This window comes from Dermacentor albipictus, chromosome 2, assembly GCF_038994185.2.
Source record: "Dermacentor albipictus isolate Rhodes 1998 colony chromosome 2, USDA_Dalb.pri_finalv2, whole genome shotgun sequence".
In the NCBI taxonomy this organism is placed as follows: Eukaryota; Metazoa; Arthropoda; class Arachnida; order Ixodida; family Ixodidae; genus Dermacentor; species Dermacentor albipictus.
Genome location: NC_091822.1, coordinates 24,640,138 through 24,657,959, shown reverse-complemented (window position 1 = coordinate 24,657,959; position 17,822 = coordinate 24,640,138). Strand labels below are relative to the sequence as shown.

General features: G+C 48.2%; 1 protein-coding gene across 1 annotated transcript in view; it reads right to left on the bottom strand.

Moving 5' to 3' along the window:
- The window catches only part of LOC139055670 (uncharacterized), a 194,490-nt gene that overhangs the window by 23,671 nt on the left and 152,997 nt on the right, over positions 1–17,822 (bottom strand). The gene's annotated exons all lie outside the window — the stretch shown is intronic.

Below are 17,822 nucleotides of genomic sequence, written 5' to 3'. Positions count from 1 at the left end.
CGACAGCAGACAAATCCTAGCGGGGAGCTGCGATTGCCGTGCTGGCATCGCAGGGAAGTGCAAGGACGCCGCGGTAGTTTCCCTGTACATACAGGACGGCAAATACGAATCCAAAACATCTCATCCAAGAACGTGGGGCGTACGAACGACTCGTAAGACCTACCAGAGGTATTCTAACGTTGCTCTCCCCAAACACAAAAAAAAAGGGGGGATGAACTTACCAGTTGTGTTAGACTACGCTGGGAAAATATTTTCGTCCAAATATTTTCGTCCAAGTTACTGGAAGTGCGATACTTTTATTTTTCAGTGCGTGCAAAGGAGGTTCCAATAAACCACGTTGTCAAAAATTTTTGTGATCTCATCTGCCCCTTCGTTGATAAGCTGGGCGCAGAAGAGAGTATGCCAGCTCAGCCGGCTGCAACCCCTCCTCAAATCTCTCAGCAAGCCCTAGCGCTGTTTGAATGGGAGAGGATTGGGAAGTTCCACAGCCTCACTGCGGGACAAAGTGGGAACAAACTACTTTGATGCATATCCTGGTACGCACTGCAGGCAGTGGCGTAGCAAAGTGGGGGGGGGGGGGGGTGAGGGCGTGGGCTCCGGGTGCAAGGGGCCAGAGGGGTGGGGGGGGTGTCATATACGTCTGGAGACACACGGAAATTGTTGATATCCTCGCCTTCCTCCAATAAACCCGGGGGAGGGGGGGGGGACAGAAGACCTATGGGCCCCGGGTGCCAGACGACCTAGCTACGCCACTGACTGTAGGTGTCCCATTGCTACCATCATTGCTGTAAAAGCAAGAAATTCAGCGTTATAACCCACTTGGCATAACGCCGGAACATAAAACAGCTTATGCCGGCGGACGAGCGCTATCCAGTGTTGACGCCGTTCTGCTTCATACGGTCGGCTTGGAAACCTGTAAAATTTTGTTCCTCGTGAGTTGGTGCATGTGCTGTTGCAGCCCACTACTCAACAGCTCGGGTTGAACTTCGGCATTGCTCAGAAAAGGCAACAGCTACGCGCGAAACAGTGCACAGACAGGCTTTCCGAACGCAAGCGGGCCGGTCGTATCCTGCCGTTTCCGCGCTCGCCGCCGCGAGGGGCGCCCTAGTAGGCGCGGGAACTACGTTCGCAACCTGCCTATAAGAGCGGTCGGTGCCACACAGATGCCGACTGCTTATCTCGTCTTCCCGTTCAAAGCGAGGGTATTGATGATGACGACTCCTACAACTACTTAAAGGGACTTTGAAAATACTTTGACAATTTTGTACAAACGTACAGAGTGGTTAGAGTAGGTCCTTCTGATCATTAACTGGTGCATCTAAGTGCTCCGCGTAAAGCGTGTAATTTAATATAAGGTTTAGAAGTGTTCATCGCTGCCGATTGCAGCACACTGCTCGGTGGAATTTCTAGACGCCCCTACCCATATGACGTAAATCACCCAATTGACATCAGTAGGGCGAGCTATCCGATCGGCACCAGGATTTACGCGTTTGCGGACGTCACTTTACACCGGAAGATTACTAACGCAATAGCGTTTCCCGAGACCGGTATTAGGATAAACACAAGCGCAAGGGGACAGGGCCTGGCCGTATCCCCTTGCGTGTCCTTTCAGGGGATGAACAGAAGCGCAAATGTGAATGGTCTGCAGGGGGCAGCCACCTGGTGGCACAGAGCTCAACCACACACAGTAGCAGCAACGAAATGTATTCTTCATTGCTGCAGGTGCACATTCCTCGCAGGAGTGTAATCGTTAAGACGTTGTTTTTGTAACTGTTGAAAATTTTTTTACACTTCGTTTGAGCAATATTAGCTCTTTGTTTGGCTGGTTAAGCTCTGCGCCAGCGGGTGGCTGGACCGTGGAGACCGATCAGGCAGCTCACATACGTCTGCGCTAAAGTTCATTCATCAGCTTGAGTTTACGCCTCGACAGTTCCGTCGAAACGCCCAGCTCACCTGTGGTTACCGGAATACCAGACACGTTCGGCGCAGCGACAGAATGCTCGCAACGCACGCTACTTCGATAGCTCTCGCTTGAGGTCGGCTGCCAAGCAGCTGGCGGAGAGCTTGGAGAGGCTTCGCGCGCTCGCTCATAGAGAACCAGAAGTCGACGACATGACGTGCCATCATGACGCAGAGCCAGTGAAGGCGGAGCTTAGCCGCGATCACTCGGCGAACGAATTGAGGAGAAAATGCATGGTTATCGAGGATCCCAACTTGTAGTCGTCCATAGCTCTCTTAATATGACACGTTTCACACAAATTGTGGTGCGAATAATTAACTTTCCCTGTACCCTACACGTCTACAAAATTTGTCCGAACCGTTTCACGGTCCCTTTACCTACAATCTCGTCAGATTTTCCTGACTGCCGTTTTCAAGAACAACCTACAGCGCGACCCTTCACTAAAGCTGGTTATTGATGCGACCCAGATATCCGAACGGGCTACGCCATTTGTGATTCGCGATGGTCTGCTTTAACAAGAATTATTCAAACGGTGCAGCACTGCTGCTCGTCGTCCCGAAATGCGTGCGCCTTGCAGTACTTTGGGGCATGCACGACGACCTTACATCCCGTCACCTTGGATTCGATCGAACGCTGCACCAACTCCAACAACGTTTCTACTGCCATCAGTCATGGAAGACAACCAATTAGTATGTCGCCACCTGTGATGTCTGCCAACGCACGAACAACCAATTACAGCTCCTGCAGGAACTCTGTAACCGGTTAGACCGCCGAATTCACCTGTTGGGAAAGCGGGTATACATTTAGTCGGTCATTTCTCCAAGTCTTCCACTGGATGCCGCTGTATAAACGTGTGCGTGAATTATTTAACATGTTATACTGAAACAATGGCACTTGTCTCAGATACAGCATCCGATGTTTCGGGGTTTCTTATGCATTCGGTTATCCTCCGCAACGGAGCTGCTCGTGTGGTGATAAGTGATCGCGGCCGGCAGTTCACCGCTGACGTCGTAGAAGAGTTGCTACGCCTTTGTGGAACTCAATATCCTCATTCCACGCCTTCCCATCCGCAAACAAACGGTCTAGTCGAGCGCACCAATCGCTCTCTCGTCAACGTGCTTTCAATGTATGTGTGACGGGGCATAAGAACTGGGATGCCGTATTACCGTTCATCACGTTTGCCTTCAACACAGCCAAGCATGAAATTACAGCATATGCATCCTTTCTCCTCTACGCTGGCCATCCTCAAATTTTTCTCGACACCATACTTCATTTTTCACCTAACGACGATGCTTCTCTCACGCAGATATTGTGCCGTGCCGAAGAAGCACGTTGACTTGCCCGGCTCAGAATCCTATCATCGCATGTTCATGCTAAGGCTCGCTACGACACACAACATTTGCCCGTCAGATTCGCCACCGGTGACTTCGTGTAGCTGTGGACACCGGTCCCGAAAGGGCGGATTCGCCAAAAGTTTTTCTCTAAGTATTCGGGCCCGTTCGTCATTCTCAAATGCTTGAGTGAAATGACCTAAGTCATCGCTAAAGTGACGGCTGAACACCGCCGTTCACGCAAGACTCAAGTTGTGCACGTCACACGATTGAAACCGTGCCATCAACGCGCACTCCGACTCGATCGGTGAGCATCGTCTACCCCGGATGAATATGTAACGCCGCATCGGAGGAACGTGGAAGAGAAGGAAGAAGCAGCGCGAAATTTTGGATTGATCGACTGTTCCGGACCGTCACATGTCTTCTGTACCTTTTTCATGGTAAATAAATCCATTCTGCATTTGTGACAACAAATTCGGCATTTTCTTTTGCTTGTTGCTTTATTCTCACAAAATCAAATATTAGAAATACAATTTGACGTCACCGCATAAGAACTATTTCCATGTAAAGCGAGTTGTGGTCCTTTAAGTAAAATGAATGAATAGCGATTCTTGTTCTGACTTCTTCTGTTGATTATCACATGCGATCCCCAAGAGATTGACAAGTTGAGAAATAGCAACGGTGCCCTTGATTTCTTTTTGCAGATATGGGACAATATTTAACACTTATTGAGGGATATATCAATATTTCTGGTCGGCGAGCACAGTATTATATTGCCACGCACACTTCTTCCTCGACTTCTAGCGTAACTGGCAGCTGCTGCAAAAAACGAACTGTAAACGGCCGTTCGCTTAGAACTGACTGACTGGCTTTTCCTCTCGTGACAAACTGGTGGACGTGCTGGGTACGTATCCATCGTATGCCTACCGGTCCTCAACCAGAAGCTACCGACGCCAGTACCTCGGGGAAGGCAGAAATCTATCGAAGCAGCCGTCGCCTCCAAGGTCTTCCACCGCAATACAGCCCCCTGGCAAGCTCCATGAGGAAGATGTCAACAACTACCGCAAGCCAAACCGAGGGGATCCCAAATGCTGCCGTACCATGCATTCTCAACGCGCCTCGCACGCCTGACCCGTTCCATGGCGACGCCTTTGAGGACGTTGAAGACTGGTTGGACCATTTCAACCGAGTCGCCGCCTTTAACGACTGGGACGATCGCCGTAAGTTGAAGAACGTCTCCTTTTCCCTTTTACACGCGGCGAGAGTATGGTACGAGAACCACGAAGCCTCATTTACCAGCTGGCAGGAGTTTTACCGACTGCTTTGCGAAGCCTTCTGCACTCCCGAACGAAAAGAAAGAGCCGAACAGCCACTGTCTTCGAGGTTCCAAATGCGAAACGAAACCGTCGCCATGTTCGTCGAAGACATGACGCGATTGTTCCGTCGGGCCGATCCACTAATGCCAGAAGACAAGAAGGTGCGTCTGTTAATGCGAGGCGTAAAGGAACAGCTTTTCGCGGGCCTCGTGCGCAATCCTCCTACAACAGTCCCTCAGTTCGTTCGTGAGGCAACAGTTATGGAACGTATTCTTCGGCAGCGGCTCTCGCAGTATGAACGCCAGACCACCATGACTGCTGCATGCTCTCTCGTACCTGCAAATGATGACAGGGAGTCCCTTACCGAGCTAATACGACAAATCGTTCGAGAAGAACTGCAGAAGTCCTATGCATCAGCTCCGGCACCTCCCAGTGCCGCGGTTCTTACGGATGTCATTCGGGAAGAAATCGGCAAAGTGGTTCATCCCTCGCCTCCAACACGACCCGAACCTCCCACGTTCTCGTACGCGGATGCTCTTCGGGCTTCCGCGTCGCAGCCGCCTGCTGGGATTTCTCGACGCTCCCCAAGTCCGATCCACCGCACGAATCCGCAAGCACCTTTTCATCCTGGTCCGCGCAAATCTACAGTATGGCGCGCCCCCGACAACAGTCCGTTGTGCTATCACTGCGGGGAGGCTGGTCACATGTATCGCGACTGCCAGTACCGACAGATTGGTCTGCGGGGATACCATCCGGACGCCCGTTGCCCGCGCTATGGCGAACGCCCGCACGACATCGAGCAATACTTAGAAAGTAACCGGCTTCCTCCTGCCCAACAGCGAAGACAGTCCCGGTCGCCTTCACCTCGTCGGTACGCGTCACCAAACCGTGCTCGACCCGCCTTTGATTCCGCTGGAGTCAACGGTGGAAGCCCGCGCCGGGGAAACTGAAAACGGCGACCTCCGGGGGTGAGGCCGCTGTCATGCGAACCGTCAAATATCCTCCGCCGACGCCATCCCCTCGCGACGTACCGCTGACGCCTTCATTCGAAACTGCAAAAAGAACTTCTGCTGCTATTACTGCTCCAATCGACGGTTATCCGGTAACTGCACTTGTCGATACGGGAGCTGACTACTCGGTTATGAGTGCTTCACTGGCCACTCGGCTACGCAAGGTGCTGACAGCGTGGGACGGCCCACATCTGATTACGGCCGGAGGACACCTCGTGTCACCCATTGGACGATGCACCGCCAGACTTGCAATTTCTACTTCGACTTTCGTAGCGTCTTTCCTTGTGCTGCCCCAGTGTTCTCGGCTAGTTATCCTGGGCATGGATTTTCTCCAGGAATATGGGGCGATCATTAACCTTCGTGACTTGTTCGTGACTTTTTCTAACGATGTATCTTCGGATTCGAGTGTGGAGGATGAACATCACCGCACGGCTTTACGCGTGGTCGATGACTGCGTGACGTTACCGCCTCGCAGTAGCATCTTCGTCCTTGTTGAATGCCCCCAAGAACAACTAGGAATAGGCATCGCCGAAGGTAACCTCGCCATATTGCTGGATCGCGAAGTCGGCGTCGCACGAGGTCTCGTAGAGCTCCAACATAGGCAAACCACGATTCTAGTTACCAACTTCAGTGGCGAATACAAGCACTTTGCGAGGCATACCACCATGGCCTACTTTGAAACGGTGGCCGAGTCCAACGCCTGTGCTTCGGTAACGACAATCCCGATTCCGGAACCCAGCGATGTGGACTTGACCAGTCACATCAACGTCAACCCACAGCTAGACCAAAACGAGAAGGAGAGGCTCCTCACTCTGCTATCGTCATTTAGCGACTGTTTCGCCACCACGTCGAAGGTCAAACAGACTCCTTTAATCAAACACAGAATCATCACTGAACCGACCGTCCAACCTGTTCGCCAACACGCTTATCGCGTGTCGCAACGAGAACAGGATGCTATTCGTCATCAAGTTAAACAAATGCTCGACGATGATGTCATTCAACCATCGACAAGTCCTTGGTCTTCACCTGTTGTATTAGTTAAAAAGAAAGACGGTTCACTACGATTCTGTGTCGATTACCGCAAACTGAACAAGGTCACGAAAAAAGATGTTTACCCACTTCCTCGAATTGACGACTCCTTGGATCGCCTGCGACATGCCCGTTACTTTTCTTCAATGGATCTGCGTAGTGGGTACTGGCAAATTGAAGTTGACGAACGGGACCAGGAAAAAACGGCGTTTATAACACCCGACGGTCTCTATCAATTTAAGGTCCTCCCTTTTGGATTGTGTTCCGCTCCGGCCACATTCCAACGCATGATGGACACAGTTTTATCTGACCTCAAGTGGAACTCGTGTTTAGTCTACTTAGACGATGTAGTTGTTTTTTCCACCACGTTTGAACAACACATCCAGCTGCTTGCGGCGGTTCTTCAAGCTATCCGCACCGCCGGCCTCTCCCTGAAGCCCGAAAAATGTCACTTTGGCTACGAGGAGTTCAAATTTCTGGGTCATATTGTCAGCAGCACCGGTGTGCGCCCTGACCCTGACAAAGCCACGGCAGTCGCTCTGTTCCCGATACCGAAGACAAAACACGATGTCCGCCGATTTTTAGGGCTTTGCGCGTATTACCGCCGTTTTGTACCCAATTTTTGTGAAATTGCCGAACCATTGCAACGACTCATCAAGAACGACGTCACATTTGTTTGGGGCCCGGCACAATCCGACGCCTTCCACGACCTTCAGCAACGTCTACAGACACCACCGATCCTTGGTCACTTTGACACCGAGGCTGACACAGAAGTGCATACTGATGCTAGTAACGTTGGTCTCGGAGCGACACTCGTACAGTTTCAAGCTGGTGTTGAGCGCGTTATTGCGTATGCCAGCCGAACCTTGTCTGCTGCTGAAAAAAACTACTCAGCAACTGAAAAAGAATGTCTGGCAGTCATATGGGCTATCCAGAAATTCCGCCCATACCTGTACGGACGCCCCTTCCGTGTCGTCAGCGACCACCACTCTCTCTGCTGGCTGGCGAATCTCAAAGATCCTTCAGGCCGTCTCGCAAGATGGAGCCTTCGGTTGCAGGAATTTGATGTGACCATCGTCTATAAGTCTGGCCAGAAACACACTGACGCCGACTGTCTCTCCCGCGCCCCCGTCGAACCCGCACCACTAGATACTGACGACGATTCGGGTTTTCTTTGTACTCTTCCGTCTTTAAACCTTGCTCAACAGCAACGCCAAGATTCCGAGCTCCAGCCCTTGATTGAATACCTTGAAGGAAGCCGCCCACAACCCCCACGGCAGTTCGCGCGTCACTTGTCATCTTTCTGCCTACGTGGCGACATCCTATACAAGCGGAACTTTCAGCCTACGGCAACCGCTTTCCTGCTCGTTGTTCCCGCTACTCTTCGCGACGACGTTATGCGTGCATGCCACGACGAACCAACGTCCGGGCATCTTGGTTTCACGCGTACTCTCGCGAGGATCAAGCAGAGGTACTATTGGCGATAACTCACAAAAACCGTGAAGCAGTACGTCAGAAGTAGTCGAGATTGCCAGCGTCGCAAAGTTCCACCACTGAAACCAGCCGGTCTGCTTCAGCCTGTCCGACCTGCTTGCTCACCTTTTGAACAAGTCGGGATGGATTTACTCGGCCCGTTTCCCAAGTCTTCGGCTGATAACCGCTGGATCGTCGTCGCCACCGATTACCTCACTCGATACTGCGAAACACAAGCCGTTCAGCGAGCTACTGCTTCAGATGTTGCTAACTTCTTCATCAAAAATATCGTCCTTCGACATGGTGCTCCCGCTGTCGTCATCACAGACCGTGGTACGGCCTTCACTGCCCAGTTGGTCCGAGATATCCTGCAGCTGAGCGGGACAACGCACCGTACGGCAACTGCGTATCACCCGCAGACTAACGGTTTAACTGAGCGTCTCAACAAAACGATTGCGGATATGCTTTCCGTGTATGTTGCCACGGACCATAAAAATTGGGATGAACTGCTCCCGCATGTGACATTCGCGTACAACACTGCCCTACAAGAAACCACCGGGTTTCCTCCTTTTCGTCTGGTCTACGGACGCGACGTCACCACTATGCTCGACGTGATGCTCCTACCAACTTCGTCGCAACCTACCGCACCAGATACAGACGTCTTTGTTCAGCGTGCCGAAGCAGCGCGGCACCTTGCGCGGCAACGAATTCTATCCCGACAAAGTCAAGATGCTCGTCGATACAGCATATGCCACCGAGACGTCACATACAACCCGGGAGATCTTGTATGGGTTCGGACCCCTATACGTCAGAGAGGCCGGTCAGAAAAATTATTGCGCCGATACTTTGGACCCTACATAGTTTTGCGTCGTCTAAGTCCTGTGAACTACGAAGTTATTCCAGCCGACAGTTCGCACCACTCCCGTCGACCACGTTCCTCTGATATTGTTCACGTTACCAGGATGAAGCCCTACCATTCGCGCTGACTCTCATCCACAAACTTTGTGATGCGGCCCCTGTCGTCACGTCCGTTGTCTTTCTCATTTCTTTTATTTTTTTCCTTGTGGCATTTAACCTCTCCCCAACTTTATTTATTTATTTTATTTTATTATTATTATTTTTTTGGAGGGAGGAGTAATGGCACGCGCTAGTTACGCTAGAAGTCGAGGAAGAAGAAGTGTGCGTGGCAGCTGCTGCAAAAAACGAACTGTAAACGGCCGTTCGCTTAGAACTGACTGACTGGCTTTTCCTCTCGTGACAATATCGATAAGAACGTCGATATACCTCATCGAAGATCATCATCATCAGCCTGGTTGCACCCACTGTAGGGCAAAGGCCTCTCCCATACTTCTCCAACAACCCCAGTCATGTACTAATTGTGGCCACGTCGTCCAGTCCGTAACCCTTAATGAGCATCGGTTATCTTCCCTCCTCATTATATCTCCTCCCCTATCCCCCACTTCTTTTTCTTGGTTTCAACTAAGATGTGATTACCTCGCGTTTGTTCCCTAACCCAATCTGCTCTTTTCTTATCCCTTAGCGTTACACCCATCATTCTTCTTTCGATAGCTCGTTGCGTCGTCCTCAGTTTAAGTAGAACCCTTTTCGTAAGCCTCCAGGTTTCTGCCCCGTAGGTGAGTACTGGTAAGACACAGCTATTATACACTTTCCTCTTGAGGGATAATGGCAACCTGCTGTTCATGATCTGAGAATGCCTGCCAAACGCACCCCAGCACATTCTTATTCTTCTGATTATTTCAGTCTCATGATCCGGATCCGCGGTCACTACCTGCCCTAAGTAGATGTATTCCCTTACCAATTCCAAAGCCTCGCTACCTATCGTAAACTGCTGTTCTCTTCTGAGACTGTTAAACATTACTTTAGTTTTCTGCAGATCAATTTTTTGACACACCCTTCTGCTTTGCCTCTCCAGGTCATGCATTGCATGCATTGCAGTTGGTCTCTTTAGTTACTAAGCAAGGCAATATCATTAGTGAATACCAAGTTACTCAGGTATTCTCCATTACCTCTTATCCCCAATTCTTCCCAATCCAGGTCTCTGAATTCCTCCTGTAAACACGCTGTGAATAGCATTGGAGAGATCGTATCTCCCTGCCTGACGCCTTTCTTTATTGGGGTTTTGTTGCTTTCTTTATGGAGGACTACGGTGGCTGTGGAGCGGCTATAGATATTTTTGAGTATTTTTACATTCGGCTCGTCTACACCCTGATTCCGTAATGCTTCCATGACTGCTGAGTTTCCGAGTGAATCAAACGCTTTATCGTAATCAATGAAAGCTGTATATAAGGGTTGGTTATATTCGGCACATTTCTCTATTACCCGATTGATAGTGTGAATATGGTCAATTGTTGAGCAGCCTTTACGGAATCCGGCCTGGTCCTTTGGTTGCCAGAAGTCTAAAGTACTCCTGATTCTATTTGCCATTACCTTAGTAAATACTTTGCAGGCAACGGACAGTAAGCTGATCGGTCTATAATTTTTCAAGACTTTGGCGTCCCCTTTCTCATGGATTAGGATTATGTTAGCGTTCTTCCAAGAATCCCGTACAGTCGAAGTCAGAAGGCGTTGCGTATACATGGTGGCCAGTTTTTCTAGAACAATGTGCCTGCTATCCTTCAACAAATCTTCTGTTACTTGATCTTCCCCGGCTGCCTTTCTCCTTTGCATAGCTCCCAAGGCTTTCTTTACTTCTTCCGGTGTTACTTGTGGGATTTCAAATTGCTCTAGACTATTCTTTCTTCCATCATAATCGTAGGTGCCACTGGTACTGTATAAATCTCTATAGAACTCCCCAGCCACTTGAACGATCTCATTCATATTAGTGATGATATTGCCGGCTTTGGCTCCTAACGCATACACCTGATTCTTGCCGATTCCTAGTTTCTTCTTCACTGCTTTTAGGCTTCCTCCGTTCTTGAGAGCACGTTCAATTCTATCCATATTATAAATAGTTATGTCAGCTGTCTTACGCTTGTTGATTAACTTGGAAAGTTCTGCCAGTTCTATTCTAGCTGTAGGGTTAGAGGCTTTCATACATTGGCGTTTCTTGATCAGATCTTTCATCTCCTGCGATAGCTTACTGGTATGCTGTCTAACGGAGTTACCACCGACTTCCATTGCGCACTTCTTTATTATGCCCACTAGATTGTCGTTTATTGCTTCAACAGTGAGGTCCTCTTCCTGAGTCAAAGCCGAATACCGGTTCTGTCGCTTGATCCTCATATCGAAGATATAGGACCATATTGATATCTTCATGACTGGACTGCAGCACTGATATCTCTTGGGCTTTAAGAAGAAATTGAGCAAAACGAGAATCTGGTGCAATGCCCCAGAAAAAGAAAGAAATAACTCGCTTTTATATTATCAGTGTCACTCGCCCTATGTCTATATACTGCGATATACCTGATTTGCATCATTTTTTTTGGTGGCCATTAAGAATGGTAGCCAGGATACAGGTGATCGAGTTCACTCAGCAGGACTGTGTATACAACGCCCGCGATTGCGGCGTGATCGTACTGACTGGATCGCGAATCTAATCGCCGTGAGGCACATTGACCCATAATAACTTTTGGTGATCAACGTGTAAACAAACCATCGCTGTCTATTTTTTTTTTCAAGTGCCGTCTTTCGTTGAGTCCTCAACACTCTATATTGTTTAACGACAGAAAAATAATAAAAATCAGCCGGTTAGCCCGGTGGTAGTAGGTGTTCAAAGTTTCGTCGGCGTCTTCGCGCTGTTTGATTCAGGAATTTTTTCGGCTAGGGCTAAGCTGCACCTTAGTTCAAGGGTTTGACACGGATGGATGGATGGACGTCACCAGCATGTTGTTGCAACGGGGCAGTGGGTTGCGCCACCAAGGGCTTGCTATTACACTGCCTAATGTCCTAAGTAGTTTAAAAAAGAAAAAAAAGAAAAGGAAGAAAATGCACAATGAATTCCCATAACCAAATCTTCTGACCCCCTATTGCGAACTTTGTTCTTGTACGTCTCCGTTTTTTGACTTTTCCCTACTTTTCCTCCACCAATCTTTCAATCGCCTCTTACTAATCTCTCCTGCGGACACGTTTACTTTTCCCCGGCACTCGCTAAACCCAAGAGCTTCAGGAGACCATTGGTGCCTAAATCCAGCGCTAGTCAAAGATCTTCGCAGTCTAATAAAACATGCTCAATCGTTTCTCCAGCTTTACAGCACAAAGCACATGCTTGTTCTTCCTTCTAATATCTCGCTTTATAGGTGCGTGTTCTAAGGCATCCTGATCTCGCTTCGAAAAGTAATGAGCTTCCCTTTAAGTTATCATAAATTGTTTGTTTACTGATTCCGTTTTTTTTTTCCTCTTAAGTAGTTGCTCATGGCAGGTTTATTTTCCATTGCCGCCACCCATGAGATTATTTCGGCCTCTCTGGCTTTCCACTTGACGCTCTTTGTTGCCGTGTTCCTCACCCTGCATGCCGCTTACTTGCTGGTAAGCTTCCTAGTTCTTTTCCTCCATGTGAATTAATGTCTTTGATGTACAAATACCTCAACACTCTCCCAGCCCATTTCCTTTCTTCGATATTCTTCCGTCGTTCTTTATCATCAATTTGACTGTGAACTACCCACCCTTCAAAACTTGTCAAGCCCATATCACGCTGCACAGCTTCATTTGTAGTCTTCCCGTGAGGGCCCTATGCGAGACGTCCCACTAACCTTTGGTTGCCATCGCATCCTGATTGCACCCTTAATTTCAAGCAAACAATCGCATTTCGAAAAGTAAGTGCTCGAACCATTACACCTTTCCTCATACCCTGGAGCACTTCGTACCCCTTGTACCCTGTAGCGCTCTGTGTTTTACTATGGTCGTATTACTCTTCCCCTTTACTGATATCGCTTTTTTAGCTGAGGATATCGCCGAAATTAAAAACTTTCAACAATCTGTTAATACATTTTTTGAGACTATCGAATCGCGTCTGGCCGCTCTGGAGTCCTCACATAAGCCTGCCGTCCCAAGCGGCAGCCTTAAAAGTGAACTCGCACGTCTAACAAACGAAATTCTCAACCTTTCAACTAAATATGATGAATTAGAAAACCGTGCTCGAAGGAACAATTTAATCTTACATGGTCTGCCAGAATCCTCCAGTGAAGATAATGAGCGCCTGTCCTCAGACATTGCAATATGGTTTGAGGATAAACTTAAAATGAGCTCTCCTCAAATAGAAAGATGCCATCGTCTTGGAAGGCCTTCACGTGACCGTCCGCGACCCGTGATTATGAAACTTATGGACTATCGGGAGAAAGTTTCGGTGTTAAAAAGTAGTCACAAGCTAAAAGAAACCGATTACCGTATTACGGAAGATTTTTCACTACGTGTCCGAAATATCCGCAAAAACTTTGGGAAGCGTCTGGGAGTTCAAGGAACAACGGGTGCACGGTCCGCATACTGTTTGACCGTATATTTATCGATAAAGTTCGCGTTCGCTATAACTGGAACAGCGCTTCTAATACATTAGAGAAATTACATCGTAACACAGCACTAAATAGCGTCGCACCTGTCTCTCCGCCTTGACTCCTTCATCGCAAAACCAATGACCTCCGAGTTTTAAATATTAGCGCAAGAAGCCTTCTCAATAAATTTTCCAACTTCATCTCTCTAGTAACTGCTCATTCCCCCCATATTAGAGGCATTACGGAAACATGGCTACATGACGGCATATACGACTCCGAAGTTGCGTTAAGTGGATACACGTTGGTAAGAGTTGACAGACCAAATGGTAGAGGCGGCGGTGTCACCCTCTATATACAGTCCCACCTGAAATTTTCAGTTCTTGAGACCCCATGTGAAATTGAATTGCTTTTGTGCAAGATTCATTTGAAAGGTCATCCGTGCTAATTGCAGTGTTTTACCGGCCTCCTGGCTCTTGTAGGGATCAGTTCGGTTTTCTCATCAACATTTTGCATGATTTGAAATTATCAAATATAATACTTATGGGAGATTTTAATGCACCAGGCATTCACTGGCACTCTCTCACCATTACCGGCTCCGACGTGTCACTCTCAAGAAAATTCTTGCGCCTTTCCCTATCACTCGGTCTTAAACAGATTGTCCACGAGAACACCAGGGAAACGGCTGTCCTAGATTTAGTTTTTCTTGGCTCAAGTCTTTTAGAAAGTGGCTTCCAGTGCTGCGTTACTGATGGTATTTTTGACCACAAAGCCGTACTGTTCTCGGTTTGCTGTATTGTTCCCAAACCGCGGATTGAGTACTGCACTTTTCGTGAGTTTAGCCGTGCCAACGATGCTGCAATTACCGACACACTTAGCGAATCGTTTGAGAAGTTTCATGAATTATCTTTGAACAATGACGTCGATGTTGCCGTAGGGTTTTTTGAGAATATTGTTGAAACATGTATTAACCAGTTTGTTCCCCTGAAAACAAAAAAGAAAAATATTAATTCACCGTGGGTGACAAGAGGACTACTGCATTTATCGCGTCGTGTTTCGCGATTGCGCTAGTCTAAAAGAAATGGTAATCCAGACAAAATGCAGAGTTCAATGATGGCAAGAAGGAACTTCGCCAGAAACTTACACCTGCCAACGATTTCTACCATGCTGTTACTTTGCCAAAATTAATGAAAACAAACCCTCGTATGTTCTGGAAATTGATAATGCCAAGTAACAGCACAACTAACAGTTTAGTTGTTAAGGACGTTGCAGTTTCAGATTCACTCACGATTGCTTCCGCTTTTAACACCGATTCTCGTTCCGTGTTCACACAGGATAACTCTTCACTTCCACCTTTTAGCTGTGACCCATACCCTCCTATTGAAGACATCGTCATCTCTAGTTCAGGTGTTCTGAACATGATCCTTCATTTAGATACTAAAAAGTGCTGCGGCCCAGACGACATACCCAATTCCTTCCTCGTTAGCTACTCCCTTTGGACAAGCAGATACCTCTCCGTTATCTTCCGTAAATCATTATCCACCTTCACTGTTCCCCAATCCTGGAAGCTTCCTACGGTCATTCCGATATACAAATCCGGTAACGCTTAACTTCTGCAGAACTACAGACCCATTTCATTAACTGCCCACACATGCAAGTTACTCGAACACATAATTTTTAAACACATCACGGAATTTCTTGAAAGCCACAATATCCTATCCCATTACCAACATGGTTTCCGTCGCGGATATAGCACCACTACCCAACTAATCGAATTCACGCATGATATTTGTCAGCCATTAGATTTAGGCGGACAGATTGACGGCATTTTTGTTGACTTATCCAAAGCTTTCGACACCGTCCCACACCCAAAACGATCACAGGGAAGTAGACGGGACAGGCGCATTGCGCCTGTCCCGTCTATTGTTTTGTGATCTTCTACAAAGCGCATCCAATATTTCCAAATACTCGAGTGTTCATTTGCGAGAAATTCGAAATTTCGTTGAGCATAAAGAATACCTGTTCACGGCGTGGTTGCTTAGCGGCTATGGTATTGGGCGTTGACCTTGTGCACGAGGTCGCCTGATCAAATACTGCCATTTGCATAATATTTTTCGACAGCTGCTGCCACAATTATGTGACGACTCGATAACTGTTAACAAGATTTTAATCTTAAGCATTTCTTGCATACTGTTGACTTTGCGCTTCGCAAGCTGTTTTTTGTCTAATCAAATGCTGGACTGTTAGAGCATAAAATTCCTTGGATGCGCATTCGCATATTTAAAGCAAAAGTGCGGGGAGAGCTGTGCGCTATCCAGCGTTTATTGCAAAGGAGCATAGGTACTGGTGGTCTAGTGCAAAGTTCAGGTAAGCGGCCATTGGCTGGTATATGTCTACAACCACAAAAGGAACAGAGCAGTCACAAAAGCTCATCACATATAGCTACAGGCGACAGCAGTTCTAGTGAACTTTGCATGTTTCAGCCTAACACACAAGCAGCGCATTCTACAGTCAAGCCTATCCAAGCTCCAATCGGCAGTAAACCTTCCTCAACGCTGCACCTTTCTGTGCGAAATCCATGCTTGCAGTGCAACAATGAGCTGCGTGCTCACTTCCGAATGAGGAGACTTTTGGTGCTCGTTTTCTATGGCGATAGTGACCAATGCCAGGCAAGTGGTGGAAGTTCCTCACAAGCTCGACTGAAGTCTGTGTGTGCGCTTATTTGGTAGACAACATTGCGAGGTAGGTTGCCATTAGCAGCAGCGTATGTTAATGCTGCGAGATCTTGTGGAAAGAAGAAAGCCAATGTGTCCTCGAAGCAAAAAGAAAAAAAATGACAGTTTCGGCAGAAAGGCGAAGCATTGCCAGCAATAGCAAAGCATTAGGGAGCTACACAAAATAAGGTTTGTAGTTCTATCAGCTGTATGAATTGCAGAAAACATTCGCCTACTAACTATATTAACAAGCATGGTGCCCGGCACCCACCGTGATTGCTCAGTAGCTATGGTATTGGGCGGCGACCTCATGCTAAGCAAAAGGTCGCCGGATCAAATACCCGCCACGGCGGTCCCATTTCGCTCGGGGCGAAATGTGAAAACACCCATGTACCTAGACTTAGATGCACGTTAAAGAACCGCAGGTGGTCCAAATTATTCCAGAGCCTCCTACTATGGCGTGCCTCATAATCAAATCGTGGTTTCGGTACGTAAAATCCAATATTTTAATTTTTAATTTAATGGTACCATGCGTGCACAGGCAAACACGAGGACATCTCACTCGGCGTCACATCGTTGGTGTGATGACGAGTATTCTCAGCGACGCGGCAGTTGCTGCCTGTCGCATCAGTGCTCACGAAGCGGGCAAGAACACATCGCCCCTGAAACCACCAGCCGTCTGGGTTCGACTAAGCTTTGCACCCACCGCCGACATCCCCGCTGCCATACTCATCCGCGCCATGCGCCGCCCTGACCAGGCGAGAAGGCTCGCGCTAAACCCCCCACCCCCGCTTTCCTTGCGCGGACGAGACGACCTCGCGCATGCCCACTTCCTTACGCGCGCAAGAATCCCCGATCCTTTCGGCTCACCCTCCCCCGTGCTTTTTGTCGCATTTACAGCATATGGCGCGGCGTAGCGATCTTATCGCACTTACAGCGCACCTTATGGCGACGTCGATGCCCAGATCAAAAATTCGCCTGCAGAGTCCATTGAATTGCTGTCCCAAATAAAAAACTGTCCAGGAAAGCATGTTTAGGTGTTAAAAGTAGGCACCTGTAGGCACGATAAAGTGAGCGCTAAGCCTCTCTCTAAACCGTAGTTCATGCCCATACACCAAACGCGTGGGGCGCAGGAACAAGTAGGCATTTGCCTGTACTCCAATATCTATATACCAACGTATGCACGACTCTAATCAACAATTTCATCCTTATCAGAGAAGCTCAGTGCGAATTATGCTACTTAACTTGGCTACTTTGGCACAAATGACTACCATTTCGTGATTTGCGCTTTATTTACCATGCAGCAGGTTGCCGCAAGGATGCAACTAGAAATACAGCAGTTATAAATGTTCAGTGAGAGGATATATGACGTAGCGGCGAGGCTTTAGCACAGGTCATATTGAACCTATAGTTTCAAGCGAAATCCGTACAGGAGCAATAATAAACAAGCACTGCTTCTCGCCTTTCAACTGTGAATTCCAGATCACCAGCCAAAAGGGTCAACCTTACTTATTCACGACACTGTAAAACTTGTTGCTGCGCTGTGGC